The sequence below is a fragment of the Rhinolophus sinicus genome, linkage group LG11, assembly GCF_036562045.2.
Source record: "Rhinolophus sinicus isolate RSC01 linkage group LG11, ASM3656204v1, whole genome shotgun sequence".
Lineage (NCBI taxonomy): Eukaryota > Metazoa > Chordata > Mammalia > Chiroptera > Rhinolophidae > Rhinolophus > Rhinolophus sinicus.
In genome coordinates this window covers 26,635,092-26,658,583 of record NC_133760.1, presented here as the reverse complement: position 1 = coordinate 26,658,583, position 23,492 = coordinate 26,635,092, and the positions used below count along the sequence as shown (strand labels likewise).

Below are 23,492 nucleotides of genomic sequence, written 5' to 3'. Positions count from 1 at the left end.
GGCTCTGTTGAGCTGGTACAATGCAGGAGCAGAAAGAGTTCTCTCTCTATGGATAATCAGAAAACCAAGAATCTTGGCTTTAGCACTAACTCGATATGGAAACTTAAACAACTCATGCTACATGCCAGAGTTTCAGTTCTTATGTAAATTAAGTAAATGACAAAGGATCACCTGTAAGATTTCCTCCAGATATAAATAACTGATATTTATGTTAGCAAGAACACTACCGCTGGGCCAAACCTTAAGGAAGACTCCACACTAGCAAAGGAAATCAATAGAAAAAGGAAATAAAACACTAAGAAGATTGCCAGACTTAAGAATAAAACCCTGACAAGAATCACATTTGTAAGGAAGTATATTATATCAAAAAGAATAGGATGTTTGCCTGCCAAAGCTTGATCTTCATAATACAAATGAGGAAATTGAGGCTCAGATGAGTAACGTGACTGGTTCAAAGCCAGTGAGGGTAAAGAATGAATAACTGGAATCCAGGATCCCCAACTGACAGGAAGATTTATCCAGTGTGCCAGCTGCCCATCCTCTCAAACACTGTTCTTTTATTGTCGTCACATTTTTAATGTTATTATATTTTCCCTCTTTCTTTCACCTACTTTGAAAGATAAGATGTTCCCCTCTCACTGATCATTCAGCAAATATTTACATACTGTGTCTCAGGTACTATTCTAAGCAAGGAGTGCTATTGTAGATGATGGCACATTTCTTTTTATCATTAGAAACACCCAAAACAAACACTGTACACACATATTGATAGATAAAATGTCAGGCTTCTCTAGCATTTCCATACTATGAGTAAAATATTTTATCACCTCAGCTTATCTGTAGAAACAAACAAAAACTGAAAGTGGAAATGTTAATATTGACATGACTTAAATGTATCTTTCAAATAGATGATACAAGTTTGAAATGGAAATCATCATCAAGGCAAGTCTTATTTGTTTCTTAAAAATATTCAGAAAAGTTACTGATCTTAAATATATGTAGTATGTACAGAATGAAATTCATCCGCTTAAACATGAACCCGACTGCTGACTTGGTGTCAGGGAAATAAAAAACAATTGTATTTTTTGGTAAGATTTTGAAATAGACTTATCTATTTAAATATCTGAATATTATAATTATGACCTTGAATGATGCAGGGGTTAGAGGTGCCAACCCCCCACGCAGTCAAAAACCCTCGTATAACTTTCGACTTCCCCAAAACTTAACTACAAGGTCTTCCCTCTGTATCCGAGGAGGAATGGTTCCAGAACCCCCATGGATACCCAAATCCGCAGATGCTCAAGTCCTTTATATAAAATGGCCTGGATCGATCAATGCATATAGTTGGCCCTCCACATCCAGGGACTCCCAACAGATCAAAAAGAGTACAGGTATTTACGGAAAATAAATCTGTGCATAAGTGACCCCATGAAGTTCTACCTCATGTTGTTCAAGGGTCAACTGTATTTAACTTTTAAAATTTTTGCAAGACTGTTAATTATAGAAATATAGAGATTAACTATAGAGATAATGATGCCCCCAAAGAAATCAGTTCTCTTATATTCTTCTGTATAACATATGGGTTACAGATAAATAAAAATAGTAAAAATACTAGAAAGGATGATTTTGAATATTTACATCATTTTTTCCCCCCATCCTTAGCCTAAGTTGATATTTTTTACTCATCTCTGGGAGATGTAACTTGACTTCTGTAATGCTTATGTAAAAGTGCCAACTGTAAATGAAATAAAATTTGAGCTTGCATTTTCTTTAAAATTCTTCCAGCACTAGACAAGTACTATGGGTAATTTTGATGTTACTTAGGATAATTTTCCAGAGAAGCAAATGAAGAATTGCTTGAGAAGATGCATTTAGATGCCCAATTTAAATCAGTGAATAGGCAAGAAAACAACAAAAACACTATGTGATAAATTTGTAAAACAAGTAAGCAAACCAAACCTCATATTAAATAAATTGATATAATTGTTAAAACAAGTTTCAAGGCTATATAAAGCGCAAAGAGCGACAAATATGTATAAAAATTTTAAAAGCACATCAAATAAACTTGGTTATTTTTATGAATAATTATCAAAAGATGAGAGTGCAAAGTGAAATGATTTCTTAAATCTCAGCCACTGTGATTGATGAGATGCTGAAATTAAACCCATGCAGTCAATCTGATCATTTAGATCTCCCTCACAAAGTAGAAGAGATCACTCTGCAGAGATATTTGCTCAGATATTCTGATTTTATAGTATAGGACGAGGCCATTGTTAAGTTTTAAAAGGATCCCTGGGTGATTCTATTTTCAGCCCAACTTGAGAACTATTACTAGCCACTCAATGAATATCACTTTAAGTTGTACTTATTTTTAAAAACATTATGTTTATTTTTGAATTTACTGACATTTTGAATCCACGCTTCATTCATTGTTCTGTGTGCACAGATCATCTTTCCTGATAATGGGTTATTGTTAGATTATCTGAACTGAGTAACCACATGACAGAGATGTAAAGGCATTGTACGATAGGATGTGCTTTGCATACAAATTACTTCAACTAATCATATTTTGAGAACATAATTAGCAGCCTAGGGAAAAATAAACAAAGATAGCTACAGGTTTCTAATGCAGCATCTTCAGGCCTTAATCTCCCTGGTAGGGGAAATCTGAATAAATGTATGCTCCTTTGGGATGGGCCAAATTGGACAGTGGCATATATTATTATTCAGCACTTTTAATGAGTTACAATATTAATTAAATGATGCGACTGAAGGTCATTCTCTGCAAATGAGGATAACTTTATAACGTGATTTTTAATCTGACTATCTAGGTCATAAACAAGACATGACTTTTGTTGGTTTCCATGTCGGTCAATAAAGGCCCATTTTCCATAAAGTGGAACAACATGTATCCACGCATCACAGAAACATGCATGTACACCAACGACAGTTTATCCGACAAATTTGTATTGAGCTCCTGTATTGTCGGGAACTGTGAGCTCAGGATGTGTGCACTGAAAAGCTTGCAATACCAAAGGATCTCGAATCTATGACGTCACTGATTGTAAGAGGAACAGCAGCTGAACACATTTCTTACAAGCGCCACTAAGAGGAAAAGTTGCTGATTAAAGCACAATTGTTACTGCTAAAAACTGTCTTCGAACTAGTGAAAACAGCAAAATTTATTGAACGCTTCCTATGCACTGGCATTGCGCCAAACCCTAAACCTCATGGCAACCATATGAGGTATCATTATAATTCCTAACCTATGGATGGGGGAAATCAGATTAAGAGAAGTTCCATCACTTCCCCAAGGTCACATAATACGTTACTAAGATGCACGGTTCCAGCTTTCACCACACAACACTCTACTTACTACTTACAGCCTATTAGAGAAACAACATTATTTCCAAAATAATACTTTGTGCAAAGTTTTGCACAGGGTTTCTTGGGACCTCAAAAGGACTGTTAAGTCAAACTTTGACTTCTTAGAAAGACTCTTGCAGAAAGATCTCATTTTTTAAATACCTTAATCAATAATTTTGCCTGAACATAATGCTAAACATGTAAAGGCAATGTTTGCCAATTTGCATGGGTAACTGAATTATACAAAGAATTTCAGAGTGAGAAGAATACCATAAATCATTTAGCCTACCTTTCTAACGAGGAACTCGGAATCCAGGGAGATTAAAACTTGTGGAAAAGTCAGAGTAGTAATTCATGGCAGAGGCGGTACAGTGCTAACTTGGCCTCCATTCAAAAATGCCATTATTTACAGAGCTAATTATAAATTCTATAGACGTGGTAACCTAATAAAAAGTATTTAGGCAAAGGTAGAGGCACAATTGGAATTTGTCTTATCCTTATTGCTAATAATAAGATTTTAATAATATCTTATTATTAGCAATGTGACCGATTTGGGGCAGAGGAAGAAAAGTATCAGATTATTAAGTGTACTGGTTCTTTCTCAAGGGAGCAATTCTGATACTGAAGACCACATTTGGTAACATCTAGAGACATTTTTGATTATCTAGGACTAGGGGAGGTGCTGCTGGCACTAGTAGATAGAAGCAGGGATACTAATAAACATTCTACACTGAATGGAACAGCTCCCTCCCACTAACACACACATACACACACACACACATACACGCATGCACCCACGCACACACCAAATAATTACCTGGCCCAAATGTCAATAGTGCTAAGTAAGGTTGGGAAATCTTTCAATAGTCCAATACAGCACGAGTAAGATCTGAACTAGGGCAGTTGCAATGGAGTTAAGTTCAAATTTCAGTCATTAATTAAATATTCATTGTGGGTCTACTTTTGTGCCAATGGCTGTGATACCCCCAGATGAAAAGACGAAGTTATGGACAATGGCACAGTGGGGAGTAGTGATGGAGTACTGAGCTTATTACCAGGACTGTAGCGGTGGGGATGCCTGCAGTGATGGGGGTTCATGGAGGGTTAGCCTCCTACAAGAGGCTTACATTCTGTGAGGGAAGGAAGACATTCAACTTTCTGTCATTTAATTAAAACTGATCTAAATGTAATGAAAGAAATTTCTACCTACCACATGTATGGTGCTATTAGGTTGGTGCAAAAGTAATTGCAGTTTTTGCAATTATTTTTAACCTTTTAAACAGCAATGACTTTTGTACCAACCTAATACAAAAATAACGGGGCTACACATAGCTTCTTGGTCTATGTGATACTCCGTTGAAGAGGTAACATAGAAGGTACAGCTTTAAGATAAAGAGGAGGAGGAGAAAAGTCCTCTAAGTTGATCGAACACCATGTGCAAAAACACTGAGTCAGAAGTAGGAGGAAAGGAAATGGTGACCAGACCATAAAGTTGTGGGCGACCAAGAGGAGGTAGAGGCGGGTCACAGGGTCAGGATAATACAGGTCAATCATTTTTTCTAAGCCAGCAATGAAAATAAATTGCCTGAAAGGGCTGATCCACAATAGAACAATGTTTTCTGACCTTAGTGGAAAACTTTGATGATGTGAAAATGAAAACAGCAACCCAAAATGCAGCCATGCTTTCTGAATGGTACAGTGGTGTGTCTCAAATTCGGGATTCACTACCCTTCTCACAGGTACTTGGGGAGGTCATTATTTAGAATGGTCTTGTGGACTTTTGAAGTGCAATTTTAGTACCTCCCCCCGCACACACACACGCACACATACTCAGGTATATTATTTATTTAAGTCTCAATATATTTTTTGAGAAACTATTGCAGTGGCTAAGAATTTACTTATTAAAAGCCACCAGAATTAAAAAATAAAACAATGTGACATTACAGTGAGTTGTGGCCTTTTAGAAAGACATTTTAAATTGTAAATAAGGCCTTTCCCACGTCCCCCCTCCCCAAATTGATTACAACTGAAAGCAGGAGGAGTTTTTTGGGGTCAATCTTATATTTTCTTCTTAACAAAAATCGGTTTTGGAGAGAAAAAGCCTCCCTCTAATTTCATAGCATTTATAGGTCAGATTGTGCTTTTCCCAAGGGTAGTAATTAAATAATGGGGAAAAATTAAGATGACAGGGAATTAGCAGAGCACAAAGAATATAGCTATTTCTCTTCCTTTAAAGTATATTTGTGAGGTTTAGTACACCCGCTGGTGAATCTGTGTAGTATTTAAAATATTTAATGCACAATTTACCTGTGACATGATTCAACTAAACGGTGAATTCACAATTTGTATATACAAGCAAAATGACAAACAGGAACCAGCCCAGACATTAGAATCTAAACCAACCTGACTTTGTATCTTGGCTCCGGACTCTTGTCCAATGGCCAGGTAGGTGTGTGGGAAAGTTGGATTTAATTGCTGTAGTGTCTAATGCCTGTTACGCAAAAACTGAATATTGTTGGAAAAATGAAAATAAAGGGGGGGGGGGGGAAGGAAAGCAAGGTAATATGTGGTAACTGTGTCAAAAAGAGACTCTCCGTAGAAGGACATTGCTCCCTCTCAGAGGGATGCTACTATCTTAACTAATGATGAGGTCCAGATACGTCACTTCTCTTAATACCTTCCCTTTCCCTGCTGATATTCACCTAAATTCAGTACAAGTGAAAAGGCAGACTTGTATATTAGGATGTGGAAAACTTGGACATGATTTCAAACTGATAAATTATTTCTTGACTTTAAAATTCTCAGAATGTGAAATCATGTGAACGCTGAGTTGACATACAGATTATTTAAAATAATACTGATGTGGTTGAGAGCACACACACATTTTCTTTTTTAAAAAATGGCAATTAACTCACAAACTTCTACCGTTAATGATAAGTAGGCATGATAAAATTATTGAAATATTTGAATTTTAATTTTAGAGCTATACTTTGTGATACGAGTTTTAGTGACTATTTCGCATTTTTCCAGAGGGCCTAAAAAGCGTATTATAATGTCACTTGCAATTATAATGATAGAAAAACAATGACAGATGATGGCTTTGTTTCCAGGGAATTACACTGGAATGTGGAAAATAAATATGGAGACCTAGAATATTTTCTAAGTTATAAATTTGTTTCAAAAGCATTTGTATACTTGGGATACAAAGTTTGATAAATTGCCCCTACAAAATTGAATAATTATGTTCCTTGTTTACATTGGAATGTGAGTTGACCTGCTATTTAAAATGTAAAACGAAATGTCAAAGCTGCCAAAAGCATCTTTAACAAACTGGCCAAGGGAGAGAGTAATTGAAATTGGGCAGAGCAAGCAATTAATTCCATGGTTCATCAAATCACTAAATCCCCCTACTATTTTTTTTTTTTTTAAGATTTTAAAACAAACCCCATGATAACCAAAATGCTTCCTTCTTGTAAATTAAGCTTGTAACACCGCATCTGCTTCTTCAGGATAATTAACGCATTGACATTTAAATCAATTGATAAGAGCGCAGCCTAGTGCCATTAGTTAATTAATAATTTAAGAAAACACACATTGAGTCCTTACTGTGTCCCAAGTAGTATACCAATTACTGAAGATACATTAGTGAAAAAGACACGGCCACTGCCCTCACAGAGCATGTGCATGAGCTGACACCCCTGATCCTCATTTCAGACTTACCAGGAAGTGACTGTGGTCAGGGCTGGACATAGAAAGCTGTCAGTGGTCAGTCAGTGCAAGTAAGCAAGGAAAAGTGAAAAGAAAGGGTTTAGACTGTGAACAGGAGAACACACACCCTTACAACACAACAACCAAATACAATATGCCCTTGGAAAAGTAAATACGAGCATTAACCTCTAATTGACCCTCTGCTTTGGAGGCCTGGTGGGGGCCTCCAAAAATGGAAAGAAGTGGAAAGTCAGGCTGCCTGAGAGAACAGCCCACTGCTGAGGAGCTCACCACTAGGCCCCGTCAGGTCAAAAACTAAACTGGACGGTCTGCGATCCGGTCCAGTCCGGGAAATCTGACTTACGCTTGAGGAGATAATTCGATAACGAAAAGACAACCTGCAGGGAGAGGGGTTTCATACTGAATTCTGAGAAGGATTAGGGTTTAGTAGAGTTGCCTTGGAGCAGGTAAATTGGTCTGGCCCTTTGTTACCTGACCGACAGACATCCCTTTACTTTCTCCCTATTTTAACCTAAGTGGCTCCTCTTTGGACTTCTTATCAAAGATATTAATGAAAGGGTTTTTCTGCTTTAAAAATATGAAAGCCAATGGAAGAGAATGAGCTAATTCAGTATTAAATTATTTAGTATATAGGAAATTATATATATAAATAAAATAGGAGGTAAATAGGAAATATATAAATAATAAATATAAAATAAATAGTATATGTATAAATATATGCATATATATGCATATATGCATATAAATACACATATATAAATAATTGAAATGAAGTCATTTTGGCTCTTGAGTGGTTCTTTCCCAAGATGCTACCTCCACCACTTTCTAGATGTGTGCCGTTGGCCAAGTACTCTACTTCCTTTCAGCCGTTTTCCTCTGCAAAATGGGAGTGATGAGGGTCTCTGTCTCCTAGTGTGGCTGAGAGAATTAACTGAGTCAATACATAAAGTGCTTAGGCCATAAACTAGCACAGAGTAAGTTCCTAGTCAATGTCATATATTTTCCTTATATGGCCAAAGGCCAAAGACGGAGGAAAAAAAAACAGCACCAGTATTCTGCTTTTGACTTTTAACAGCGATTTTTGAGTCCACAGTGATGTAACAGCTTTTGACAGATGGGGAGGCTCTGTTTGTGAGAAAAGGGCACACGAAATTCGACAACTTTCTTTTGCACTCTAAGAACTAATATAGGCTGATTATTAGGCTGAACTAATATATGCTGAGCGGGGCTGATTCAGAGTATGGAGTTTCACTGTGAGTAATGTAAGGTACAGCAGGGAGTTTTCGGGTGAGCAGAAATGTAGGGTAGAATGTGGAATGGATGAGGGGTTGTGTGGGAAGTTACTATCACCAGGAAGAGAAAGCAAAGAAACTTCTGAGGAAGGAAGAGAGAGAGTAGGGGAGCAGTGGTGACATAACTAAGTTCAGTGTCCTAACCTGGACTTGGAGAGGGGACCAGCAGACTACATGCCCCTGGGACCTGATCAAAAAGTGATGTGAGTGACAGGAAACTGTACCAGAACCCTCCAGGGAGGGTGCTACCTCCATGTCATCCTTCAGAATTACAAGGAACCTTAGACAGAATCTAGTCTAATTTTAGACATACCCTGAGGCCCAGGTGAGCTAGGTGACCCTGCGGGAGGCCACATAATGCGTGGCACACCTGACCCTCAAAATAAGTCCTCCTGGCTCCAGCCTGGAGCCCAAGACACACATATTGGGGCCCATCATTTGAGGTGACTTAAAAACGCACCAGGGCAAACTTTCAGATCCACTGATTGGGTCCTGCCTTCCATTTATGGGCATCCATCTTACAGTAATTACCTGAAAATATTGAGCACACATTGTTAAAGAAAAGAATGTTGGCCATGGTTAGCTGACTTTTCTGAGAACTTGATTTTCTGAGAAAAAACAACCACGAGTTATCAAGAACTGAGTAAAGAGTTTACCCATTTGGGGGCTGGATGAAAATGAGGAAAAGGAATCTGGTTTAAGTTTTGTTCAGAAGAGGGGAAGTGATTTGATTTATGGGTTGACAAAAAGCAAACTTTATTGCAGAAGGAAAGTACTTCCAGTTGAGAATTCCTAGGTTTTATTGGCGTTCGGTAAAAGTAGAAGCGATTGATGTAGGAGGTTAATGTCTGTCACAGTCTGGGTATTTTGCAATGACTTCCTTCACAGCGTGTTCATTTTAAGAATAAAGAGGTCTTTATGGTTAGTGGAAGTTTAATGAGGATTACAATGGTCCCCCAGATGCTTACAACTCATTTAAATAACCCATAACCTCTATGTTTATCATGAGAGGGAACATGCCAATTTAAGATACTACAAACATTCTTTTGAAAAACTATACGGTTTCCACTGGCATTTTCAATAATTTTCTTCTACATTCTGCAATTTATAAATTGCAGAATATGTGTTACTATGGAAACGACCTCTGGTCTATCTGTTACTCAATACTTGAAAGATAAGCCTTGGGGATATGCCTCCACCCGTAATAACTTTCAGTACTGTTTATCCCTAAATATTTCCTTCTTCTGTTACACATTTTAGCTGTGAGACATTAGAGTCGGTATTGTAAAGAAGGCAAAGATGGAATTAAATAAAAGCACAAACAAAATTAAATAAGATTCATTTTCTGGAAAATGGATCGAGAGCCTAAAGAAAATAGAAAAGGAATATGTGATGTCATTGAAGTTAATATTTGTTAACTACTCATGATTGTTTCCTCCTATAAAATTGGAAATTTAGCTTGTACGTACATCAGAATCCCCTAGGGGGCTTCGAAAGCACTGCTGGGCTCCCCACTTAGAGTCTCTGATTCAGTTAGGTGTGTGGTGGGACCCCAGAATTTCCTTTCCTAACAAGTCCCAGGGGATGCTGACACTGATGGTCCAGACACCCTATTGAAACTACTGCTCTAAGCATTATTTGAAACATTTTTTAAAACTGTGGGCTTATAAATTTTAAAACATATGTAACATAAAATTGACTATTTAACCATTCCAAGTGTACAACGCCGTGGCATTAATTACATTCCCAGAGTGGTGCAACCATGACTACTATGCAACTCCAGAACTTTTTTACCATCCCAAACTGAAAATCTGTACCCACTAATCGATAACTTTCCATTCCTCCTTCCTCCCAGCTCCTGAAAACTACCATTCTACTTTCTTGGTGTCTCATAAAGGATTATCAGATAATATTTGCCTTTTTGTAACGATCTTATTTCACTTAGCATAATATGGTCAAGGTTCATCCATGTTGTAGCATGCATGAGAATTTCCTTCCTTTTTTCTTTTTGTTTCTTCCAGTTTCACAGAGAAATAATTGACATACATCACTGTGCAGCATGATGGTTTGATTTACATATATTGTGAGATGATTACCACAATAGGTTCAACTAACATCCATCTTCTCACATAGATAAAATAGCAAGAAAAGAAAACAGGAAAAAAAAAATTCCCTTGTGAAGAGAACTCTTAGGATTTACTCACTTAACTTTTCCATATACCTTCCAGCAGTGTTAACTATAGTCATCATGTGATACATTCTCTTCCTAGTACTTAATTATCTTATAACTGGAAGTTTGTACCTTCTGACCACCTTCTTCCATTTTCTCCTACCCCCACACTCCACCTCTGGTAACCCCAAGTCTGATCTCTTTCTCTATGAGTTTGTTGGTTTAGTTTCCACATATAAATGAGATCACACCGCATTTGTCTTTCTTTGACTTATTTCACTTAGCACAATGCCTTCAAGGTCCATCTGTGTTGTTGCATATGGTAGGATTTCCTCGCAAAGAACCTGAATACACGTTTCTCCAAAGAAGATATATGAAAGGCCAACAAGAACAGGAAAAGATGCTCAACATCACTAGCCATTAGGGAAACACAAATTAAAACCACAAAGAGATAGCATCTTACACCTGTTAGAATAGCCATCATCAAAAAGACAAGAGATAACAAATGCAGGTGGGGATGTGAGGGAAGGGAACCATCGTGCATTGTTGGTGGGACTGTAAACTGGTACAACTACTATGAGAAAACAGTATGGAGAGTCCTCAAAAAATTAAAAATAGAACTACCATATGATCCAGCCATTTCACTTCTGGAAATATATCCAAAGGAAAAGGAGAATACTAACTCAACATGATATCTGCACCCCAAGTTCATTGCAGAATTATTTACAGTAACTAAAACATGGAAATGACCTAAGTGTCCATCAACAGACAAATGGATAAAGAAGTTGTGGTTTATATATACAATGGAATAATTATTCAGCCACAAAAATGAAGAAATCCTTCCTCTTTAAAGCTGAATAATATTCCATTGTGTGTATATCACATTTTGTTTATCCCTTCCTCCTTCAATGGACATTGGGGATGTTTCCACCTTTGGAAATTATAAATAATGCTGCTATAAATATGGGTGTAGAAATATCTATTTAAGCACCTGCTTTCAATTCTTTTGGAAATATACCCAACAGTGGAATTACTTACTCTAAGCATTTTACATCATCATTATAATTCAACTTTAGAAAAAGATACGCTATTATCTCCATTTTAAAGATGAGGAAACTGAGACATGCAGAATTCACCTAATTTTCTTCAGGTTGCACAGCTGGTAAGCAGAGCCTGGTTTCCAGCACAGGCAGGCTGGTCCAGGAATTAGGTACCCAGGGCACTTAACTGTCTTCTCTACCTGAAGAAAGCATTTTATTTTTCATAGACAACTCCCCTCATTAACACAGACATTAATTTTCTACAATAAAGGTGGAAGTAATTACCTTTCAAAAATAATGGCTAACATAGGATTACATACTCAAGTGTAAGAATATGTACATGCAAGCCAAATTTTGAATTTTATAGGAAGAAACAATTATGAGACGTCAACAAGTACTAGTTTCTTATTGCTTGTTAGAAGATAAAGCAAATTATTCTTTCTAGTTTGTTAAATGATATACTTCTCCTTTAAATAATTTCTGAAACAAAGTAGGCTAAACTGTTTCTAAGATCTGCTTTTTGGTAGTCAAATCTATTTTCAATTGTCCAGTTCAACTCTGAGCAGTGAAAATGACCATCTGACAGTGGAGTGGAACCATCCTTTGAATGAGCAGAATAGTAGGATTGGCTCCTTGTCATGTATTCAGTTCTCTGGATAATTAAAGCAAACCATCCATTGATAAATTCCTGCTATGGGGTTTACATGCAGTTAAGTTAAATCAGTATGCTGCATGAATTAGAAGCCATGATCTGAATATTATAAGGAAAACCCAACACAGTGTATATGACGCAGGCTAACAGAACAATGTGGCTGAGAAAATCATAGGAGGCCCAGGTTAAGCCCCTAGGTTCTGTATTTTCTATAATGCACCTTCCTGCTATGTGGACTGTCTACCCCCATGTGTAAGACTCAAAAGGTGTGTGACAGTGCTTGTCATGTATGAGGGGTGATGAAGACTGTCGATTACAATGGTTCACAGAGCTGAGGGTATGATTAACGATGGATATCTTAAATGTGTTTTAAAGGTATGCATTTATTCTCCTTGATTTGTAATCAGGATGTGGTTGTGGGTTTTAAGGCTATGTGTAGGCAAATAAGCATTTTCATTCTTTAAGCGTTGCCTCGGATTACACAAGGAATCTTTTCCTTGCTTCCTTATAACTGGAAGTTTGTACCTTCTGACCACCTTCTTCCATTTTCTCCTACCCCCACACTCCACCTCTGGTAACCCCAAGTCTGATCTCTTTCTCTATGAGTTTGTTTTCCTTGCCAACCTCAATGCTTTGAGAATAGTGAAAGATTATTAGAGTAGAGCATTGTTGTGTTTATAATCGAAAGCCAACCTTTAAGTAAAAGAGACATAAGCAAGGATGAAAGTGTACGAGAAAGGCCATTTCTCTACTCCTCGGTCTGGTTCCTCAGGCAGTTAAGATACTGAAATACTCTTAGAAATCTAGTGGTGAGAAGGATTTGTTACATAAACAATTAAAAGATGAGCACTTTGTCCGGCCCGTGAAATCTTGCAAGTATTTAATTTTCTATGCTCTAACCTCTAACCGCTGCCAGCAGTTTCAGTTCTCCCTAAATTGCTTAACTTTCCATCTTCTTTGTACAGGTCTAAATGAACTGTGTGGGAGATCCTACCTCACCCCTCTTCCAGAAAATAGTCTTTCCCCCCGCCCCCCCGCTAAATTACCATAAATACAGCTTCACAAGTTCTTTTAGTATTAACACCCAAGATTGCTATTTCATGAATTTGGAAATTATCATTAACTAATAAGGGGCTCTTATAACAGCCCCTGTGCTTTCACTTAAATATTTTTCTCTTTCCATTTCAAAGGTTAGTGATATTAATGAAATGGGAGAAAAACAAATTGAGGATATATAATTTGATATCTTTCTCTTTTTAAAATATATCCCCACCCCAAGTCAAGCCTTTCTTTTTCATGTTGTTGATTTTCTTGTACCAAAAGGACTTTTAAAATATTTTTCTTGTATTTAGATATAATGTTTAAGACTAAATATATATTTTGATGAGAGTCTCTTGAGACTTTTGGGGAAATAAATGATAAAATAGCTTGATTTACTGTTTACCTTATTATTCCATTGACCTCTTTGTTAGCTTTTAAGTTAATGTACTTTTTAATTTTTTTAGAAGTTACTCCAGAGATTGCGACATGCATTCTTGCTAATTAAAGTCTTAATTAAATTAGTACTTTGCCACATCAATGCGTGTACCCCAGAGTACTTTTCCCTTTCTCTGCCTCATGGACTGTTGATATTGAATATTTTATTTTATGTGAACTTCAAATTCCGCATTGTGATGTATATTGTTCCGTACAATCAATGATTTACTTTTCTTTTACTTTTAGGGAGAGATTGTTTATTAAGAAGGGGAAGGACTGCTATAAAAGTTGCATTACCTTCAGGTCCCTCATGGGTCAATACAATGTCAGAATATAAGTCATGAGATCAGTGACTCATCACTGATTCACCACTTACCAGAAACACACTATTTTTTAAGCTGCTGGTGGGTGCTCAGTATTCGTCATGCTATTCTTTATATCTTGGTTGTGTGTGTGTGTGTGTGTGTGTGTGTGTGTGTGTCCCTTTTCAAATTTTTTGTGGTAAATACACGACATAAAATTGACCACATTAACCTTTTTAGGTATAGAGTTCAGTGGTATTAATTACATCGATCATGTATTTAATCATGGTGCAGCCATCATGACCACCCTTGTCCAATTTAACTCTTCGTCTTGTCAAACTGAAATTGTACACCCACTACTGACTTACTTTTCCTCACATATTTATCTGCTTAGTTTTACTTTCTGCTCTCCTGCCTTTAATATCATTTTCCCACTGCCTGACAACACTTTTTAGTTATACAATTGACCCTTGAACATGAGTGGGTCAGGGGCACCATATGACAAAAGTTGGCTCTCTGCATACGTGGATTCCCAACTCGGATCAAAGATACTGCTTTTAGTGAAGGCTTGTGATTATCAATGATCTCAAATTCTGTTTGTTTAAAAATGTTTTGCCTCCATTTTCTGAAGGATATTTTTACTGGGTATAGAATTCTATAAGGACTGTTATTTTCTTTTAGCACTTTTAGAAATAATGAGAAATAACTGTATTTTGGCTTCCATTGTTTCATGTTGAGAAGCTAGCTAGCACTCTTATTTTTCCTGCTATAAAGGTATTAGGGTGGTGCAAATGTAATTGCGGTTTAAAAGGGTAAACATAATTGCAAAAACTACAGTTACGTTTGCACCAACCTAATAATACTTTTTTTTTTTTCTTCCTGGCTGATGTTTAAGACTTTCTATTTGTCTTTAGCTTTTAGCAGTGCTTAGGTATGGTTTTCTAATAATTATCCCGCTTTAGGTTTGTAACAGTTGTTAAGTTTGTGGCTTAATGTCTTTAACTAATTTTGGAAAATCATCTGCCATTATATTTTCAAATATTACTTCTGCCCATTATCTTTCTCCTCTTTTCTGGGACTACAATTACAGATATGTAACAGTTTTATCCATGTCCAGTATCTCCTTTAAATTCTTTTTACTATTTGCCATACTTTTCTCACTCTCTGCTTCATTCTTGGTATTGTGTTCTTATCTGTTCACCTAAACTTTCAAACTATGTCTAAACTGCCATTATTTCATCTACTCACCTATGATTTGTGTGTGGTTTTATTGCTAGAACTTTCATTTTGCATTTTATCGGGGTTTCTAGTTCTTTGTCAATTCTATCTTTTAATACTTTGAACACTTTAATTATTATTTCAAGGTACATATCTGATATTTTCATTCACATCTGCTTTTATTATATGTTTTTTTTTCCTTTTAATTCTTAGTCAAGTGTTTTCTTCTTTTATGTCAAATATATTTTATTGAATTCTGTATATTTACATGAAACATGGAATAAGGATTTACTTCTGTTTTAGACAGTTCCACTGGAGAAGATCACCTTAATCTAATTGGGCACCAGGTAGATTTTAAATTAGATATTTCAGTCTTAGTGAGTGCTGGTTTCACCTATTTAGGGACCCACCAGAAATCTTATTGATTTATGAGGCTCCTTCCTCCTGGGTGAATATAAACTCTATTTTTGCTTCCTTTTCCCTGTCCCATAGGACTGTGAAAATTTTTACTCTTCTCAGTCTCTCTAGTAATTGCTTTTAGAAGTGTCATTATCTTGAGTGGAAAATGGGGCCAAATGCCAGCTTCTCATCTCTTGGCTTTTTTCTTTTTCTCAAATTTCAGTCCCCCAAATATCCACTGCCCTAAAGTTAGCTGTCTGATATCTTCAAACAGTTTTGTTTCTGTCCAGTTTCTTCCAGCAGTTCTCAGGGCAAAAGTTGGTATGTCACAAACTAGGCTGCTATTATCAAGCTGAACTGCCCTCTTCAGATTGGAAAAGCTAAAAGAGATTTGATAGAGTATTTAGACACACACTGCTTTATTAAAGGAAGAGCTCACGGCAGGTCTCACTAGTTTCCCTAAATCTCTCTCCCTTTCTCCAGACAGAACACCAGCTTGCAGATTTAATCTGATCTGAGTGTTCTGGCTAAAATGCCTCCTGGATATCAATTCACAGATCAACAAGGTGATAATAGCGTCCATTTTTGTAAGTCTTGCTTGCTGACAATTAAAACATTACTTGTTTAGAGTAAGATAATATTTTACCAAAGATAGAAGAAATGTGGATGTGAAGATAGTAAAAATTTACAATAAGCTGCACAGGAAGAGAATAAAGCATTACGAGAATGTTGGAAGATCTAAGGAAAAATGAGCAAATAATAATAAAAGTAATATTTCCATAGAGTAGATTAACTTCTCTTTGGGGAGAAATAGTGTTATTGCATGGAACCAAGGGCATGCTAACCCTAACAAATAAACAAACAGATAAATATAAAAGCAAAAGCAATACCAATATTAAGTTCTGGTTTAGGTTGACTTTGCTGATAAATGGTGGTGAATCTTGATCTTTTAAAGAGTAATAATTAAAATTTAAGAAAATCAATACATCAAAATTGTGCTCCTAGGGAGGATATGGTATCCATGCAGCCACACACAACTCCAACTGGACAGAGATCTTCCAGACATCTGCGGTCAGATGAATAAGGAAAGGCAGGGGGGCACTTCAGAGTAGGATGGCATAACTCAAGCAATCAGGACAACTAATATCATAATCCATCTTATATTACATCCAGGAGCCCAAGTAATGTACTAATTCTTTCATACAACACTGAAAAGATTATTCTAATATATGAGAAATGGTGAAATAGCAACATCCAAGATGCTCTGTTCAGAAAGTTATCATTATAAGCAGTCTTCACTTAGGGGAAACTGAATAAGAGATAAGTCCCAGGGAGAGAGAAGGCAAACGATGTTCAGATGTAAAGCCAAACTATACAAGCTTGTGATTTGGTTTGTCTATAAATTAATAATAATTAAATTAAGGCAAGTCTGAGGGATTCTCAGGGACTGAGTTCACTTTTTAAAAAAATGTACATATCATAAGCTGATGTATTTAAAATGAACATACCCATGTAACTATGGTATTTTTAATAGAACATTACTAGTACTGCAGAGACCCCCGCTTAACATTAATTTGGACTGGTTATGAAATTTATATAGATGTACCAACACAGCATATTTACATTCATGTCTAACTTCTGTTGCTCAGCATTATGTTGGTGAGTTTTATCCCTGGTAGTTCTTGTAACATAAGTTAAATTATTTCTATTTTTATATAAAATTATCCTATTGTATGGAAATACCATTAAGCATCTATTCTACAGTTCACGAGTATTTGAGGTTTGAATTATTACATATAACACTGCCATGAACATGAGTATATTTCTCTCTGTTCAACCTGTTAATTCAATTGCTGAGTCATAGAATAGCCACACATTTGTATTTAGCACACAGGGAGGGCCAAAGAATTGCCCAAAATGTTAGTAACCATTTTCCCTTCCATTGGCAGAATATGTGATATGTTCTTTCACATCCACTCCAATACATCACCATCCTTTCAATTTTATCCATCCTGGTTGTCACATAATTTGCATTTTGGAAGACTGATGATGAAGAGTATCTTCATATATATTAATTAGTTTATTGGTTTTCATTTATGAAGTGTGATTTGTTAAAGTTGTTGATGTATTCTTTATATGAGTCCTTTGTTATATATAGCAGATAACTTCCCCCGCTCTCTGGATTGCCTTTCTAATATCTTCTTGGTGTCTTTTAAATGACCCCAAATATTTCCCTGTATGATTACTGCTTTTATTCTCAAAATGATATTTTATTCATTTTTAACTGTATATATTTAAGGTATGCAACATGATGTTTTGATATATATATATACATACATATAGTTAAATGATTACTATATTCAAGCTTATTAACGTACCATGTCCTCGCATACCCTGTTTCCCCAAAAATAAGACCTAGCTAGACAATCAGCTCTAATGCATCTTTTGGAGCAAAAATTAAAATAAGACAGAGTCTTATATTATATTATATTATATCACATTATATTATATAAGACCCAGTATTATATTATATTATACCTGGTATTATATTATATTGTATTATATTTATATATTATATTGACCCAATGTTATATTATAGTAAAATATGACCAGGTCTTATATTAATTTTTGCTCCAAAAGACGCATTAGAGCTGATTGTCCGGCTAGGTCTTATTTTCGGGGAAACATGGTAGTTACCACTTTCTTTATGGGTGATGAGAACACCTGAAATCTACTCTTAGAAAATATCCAATGTCCAATACAATATTATAGATATCACACACACACACACACACACACACACACAGGAATATTATTCAGCCTTAAAAAAGGAGATCCTGCCATTTGCAGCAACCTGGATGAACCTGGAAGGCAATGTAATTACTTCTTTTTCCATCTAGTTTAAGAAAAATTTCCCTACTCCAAAATCATAGAGGAATTTTTTATGGATTTCAGTTCCCTATGGATATCTTCTAACTTATTTCTCCTTTTGATATAAATCCCAATTTTAAACTTCTGCTTACTTCAAAATACGGATGATCACCGGCTCTGTTTCTAATGCTGTCTTGTTATAGACCTATTTTCTTTGTTCATCTCAACTTTTCAAAATTAAACACCGTCCATTTTACATGAAACATTTTACAGCCTCTAGAGGATGATGTATTCCTCTGGGGAAATAGGTTTTAAATTTCTGCCTGCAGTTAATTTAGACATTCCCATGAGCTAGCAGGACTTGTGCAGATGCAACAGTGGGTTTAGGCTTTTTCTAAGACCTGGTCTATTTTCTGGTTTCTCCTCAAAAATTACTTATCAGAATCCCTTCCTTCTTGGGGAACCTAGATTCAGTTTTTCACTTTCCTGTGCTGTGAACCTGCAAAAATCTCACTGTCTTCTACACATTTAGGAGCCAATCTCTGCTTAGCTTTTTACCCTATGGCCACTTTTCATTGACAAACAGCTTTGAGATGAAAATGGGAGCAGGGTTCGGTTTGTTTTTCTCCTCTTCCCTTTCCTGCAGTATCTGGCCTTCCATGCTTTGGCTGCTTTGAGAGATCAAATCCCCCAGTCTTTGGCTCTCTCACCTGTCAGACTGTCAGAAATACTGCTCAGCTGCTTTGGTACTTTCTGCTCAGCTTCTCTACATCCTGCTCCATGCTGTTTAACAATATGCAAATGCCTTGACTGAAAATGTTGTGTGGAATGATGGGTTGGGCTCACCTCCAGTGTGTTTTCCTTCTCTCCGGGTTCTTGGCTCAGTAAGTTCTAATTGCCATGTAGGTAGCTCTCTGGTACCTTAAAAAAAATTTTTTTTTTTTTTTTTTTTAATAAATATCACTTACGTTTTCTAGTGTTCTTGGCATTCAGTTTGGTCAGCTGTAAAGTAATCCATCATAGCCAGGAGCAGAATCTTCAATTTCCATAGTCTTGAGTCCTGAAAGTGAATGAAAATGATTGATAGAACAAAATTACCATAAATTGAAAATATTTAAGTAAATGTGTAATCGTATTTCAAATAAGATTATTTGCTGATTTGATCATTGAAATGTCTCATGGAGTTAGATTCATTTGGCCCCTCGAGATTCCAATGTTAGATGTAATTTGGAAAATATTAATATTACTACATATTTAATCCAATTGAATGTCTAATATATTTATTTCACTTACAATACAATCTAAGAAATAGCATATTCTTGCCACAGAGAGCACTTTCATGATTAGCTCTAGTAGAGCTGGTATTTATTGTACACAACTACTGTAATCCACATTTTCATTAAATACAGCTCATTAGGTACACAAAAGGACTACTGCTATGTGTATTTCTGAAATGTGGAAACAGGCAGAAAGAGAAAAGAAACTTGTTCAAAAGTACACTGTACCAACCACAGAACTCAAGTGTAGTTGATTCCAAAGCCCAACGGTACATCCATTGTATATGCTGTTCAATAAATTTAGCCTGAGTTGTATTTGGAGGGGAAAATATTGAATGTGAACATAAATATAAATATGAAGTGTTCATATGAAGCTAACTACTAAAAGAAATGCTATGGAAGGAGAACTGACTCTGGGTGGTGAACACACAATGGGATTTATAGATGATATAATACAGACTTGTACACCTGAAATCTATGTAATTTTACTAACAATTGTCACCCCAATAAATTTAAAAAATAAATTAAAAAAAAAAAAAGAAATGCTAGCATTCCTAATGTATGTACCAACAAAAAAGACAAAACAAGCACATTTTTTTCACCTCTACTCATCATATTTACCTAATCTGTTACAATTCTTTAATAGTTTGAGGTCCCTGCTGGGTAAGTCAGCTCTGATTACATAAGCTTCACCAGGCGCTGCAGCTGTCCCTGTATCTTTGCTTGTTAGCTCAATAACACGGAAGTGAATATGAAGGCTGTGGGGGCCCCAGTGATGATAATATTGTTGGACTTTAGGATGGTATTAACAATTTGCAATACAAATGAGTTGTCTGCAGGAGGGGAAACCGCACTGTGATCATACCTAATCAATGTAAGAATTAAAACCAGGCTAACATGTGGGGAGGCACAGATGTGGATATCAGGAGCTAAGCCTTAGCCTGCCATTAGCCTGCCAATCATTGGATTCAAGGTCAGAATGAGTGAATGTGCTCAGGTTTACTCTTCCTCTCCATCATTTTCACTGGACATGGGCAAAGCTAGAAAATCTTGTCGCATTAATGGGAGAAAGAATTCTCTCTTGCTTCCATACTAAACAGAGACTCATGGGATCACTCCCTGGCGACCACACAGACTGAACTGAGATGTAAATAAAATCAGCACTCACACAGCGCATTAACGACCAGAAAACATTTTGAGTTATCTTCATAATATTGCAACCTATTTAATCTCTTCACTCCAGCTCTCTCAATGTGTTAACTCTCAACGTATTTAATGCAGTATCTGGAAGCCAAGAGCAATTGCGGATAAAGCATGAGTTAAGCACTTTTCAACAGATAGGAAGACTGGAGGTATATAAGGACTTTAAAATATGTAAAATTCTATCTCCAGAAAATCTAGTCTCTGGTGTAAAATAAATGCTGAATTTAGTTGAATTCGTCTTTCTTTTTGCCTCAAAGTGATAGTTTCTTGTTTCACTGTTTCAGTGAAACACTTTTGATGGGTCTTAAAATTAGATTTTCAACCTGAAACTAAGAAAAAGAATGTTCAGAACACACACACACACAAAAAAAAGGAAAAAGAAAAAAAATTTTCCATTTCACTTTACACATATATTAAGATTTAATTCTCTTTATTTTGACAACAGATTTTAAAGGTGATTGAGAAATGATTAATTGAAAGCAATTAAATAATCTTTAAGAATCACCAGTAGTCCACAGACTAGTTGTGCTGGCATCTATCCTTCAGCGTTTAACCTAGTCTTTCCTTGTGTTTCAATTTAGTTTTCGGCAGAATACTACATAAGTGGTATTTCACACTTAGTGGATCTTATCAGGAGGCACCTGCTGTCACTTAATCCTATTAATGGAAATGCTAACTGATCACTGGGTTAAGGCGGTGTCCATCAGATTTCTCCACTGAAAAGTTATTTTGCTCCTCTGGTGAGAAAGTTTGAAACTGCATCATTGTCCTGTTCTTAAACAAACTTTCACCTAATGGTTTTAACAATCAATTATTTCTATACTAGAAATAACAGGACATTTCAAAAGGATGGCTTTTATGAAAGAAAAGCTTTCTGTCTACTCGCGTAAGTCTGTTGATGTCCTTTAGTACATGAAAGACCCATTTTGTAGGAAGGGGCTAATATTATCCTGACAAATCACCTGCAAACACCCATTAGATTTGATGCCAGTTCTTTGGGAACTTTGGCGCAAACCCCTGTGCCAAGCATAGTGTATTTGAATATTATTGGCACAAAATCATTTCCATTTCTTGATACATGTTTGGTTGGCACATAAGAGTTTTCAATGAATGCCAGCTCTTGAAACATTTGCATGGCTTAGAAAGAACATGCCAGAAACGTAGAGTGGCAGAGGATTCCTAGACTAAATCCCCATCAGAATTGTGCTTTTCTGTGTCTGGGTCTGTATGTGGCAACTGATAAGAGGAGATGATGCCTTGCTTTTCTCAGCCAGTTTACCGACTAGTTTCTTTCCAGTTTTGACCAGTTGCTTCTATATTTTAAATATGCATATGCAAATATAAATATGTTAACCAAATCTATTTAAAAGCTCTTTATATTTTTTACATGGTTTGGTCTACAGTGCTTTGCCAAACTTTCTAGCTTTATAGAAATCTTTTGATTATCATAACTAAATTATTATATAAACTATAACAGCTTATTTGATACTTTACAGAATTTAGTTGTGCTCAAACTCCAGATGTATATACAATTATTGGCATCAAATCTCAACTTATTGAGTGATGTCCTCAATTTTGCTTAAAGAAAATACTTTTTTATAGGTCATGAAAACAGGATGTGTACTGGGAATCGTGCATCTTGCCACAAAGTAACCTCACTTATGAGCACAAAAGTTTATTTAAAATTTTTTTTATAAACACATCCAAGCTGAATTCTGTTTGGTTTTATCAATTAAGGCAGATGAGATATTTTCTGAAATCAACAGCAAAGATTTTTAGATAGTTATTTGTTTGATTGATTTGGGGGTTTTTTTTGGAATTTTTTTTTCCCCTAAAGTTGATAACTCTGTGGTCTAGAAATATACTATATAATAGTTATCCTTACTTAGCCTTGAAATCTCAATAGAGACGTATCACATGCATGTAGTTAAAAGACAGCAATTCAGAATGGGACCAAACAGAACAGGAGAGCAAGAAAAGAACCAAATCCAGTTGAGAAAACTATGGAGATTTTGATGACTTGTTAAGAATACTGACTCCACCCCCACCAGCCCCTGATTGGCCACTCTATATTGATGAAATGTTCTCAAGTGAATCATCATCCAAGTCAAAGATGACCACGAGAAAATAAAAAGAAAGCACAAGATTATGTAGCAACTTGTTTTGACAATATTTTTCTTTTCAAGCCACTTGCATGTATTCAATTTCTTTCAGAACACAGGGACAATGCAAAGAAGAGGAAAAGGTCAAATTTTAGAGGTGTGTAATCAGCACAGTTTGTCTGTTATGGGAACAAAATGAAATATGGGATGAGTATCTGGCTTGGTTAGATTTCTTAAGTGATACGAGCCAGTATTTTAGCAGGGCAAGTTCATTACAGCAATGAGTCAAAAGTGGACAGATCATTAGCCACGACTATGTTAGTCACTCTGCAGGGACTCAGCCATATATTCTTTTGTGTATAGATGCAGTCCTGGTCAAGGTGTATGTGTCCATC

At 36.1% G+C, this 23,492-nt stretch overlaps 1 long non-coding RNA gene across 1 annotated transcript in view; it reads right to left on the bottom strand.

Annotated features, from left to right (window-relative positions):
- LOC141567680 (uncharacterized) overlaps positions 1-19,577 on the bottom strand; it is a 74,038-nt gene extending 54,461 nt beyond the window's left edge. Inside the window, exon 1 of the long non-coding RNA XR_012490504.1 lies at positions 19,484-19,577. This is a non-coding gene — a long non-coding RNA (uncharacterized LOC141567680). The remainder of the gene's footprint in view (positions 1-19,483) is intronic.
- Between the last annotated feature and the right edge of the window lie 3,915 nt (positions 19,578-23,492).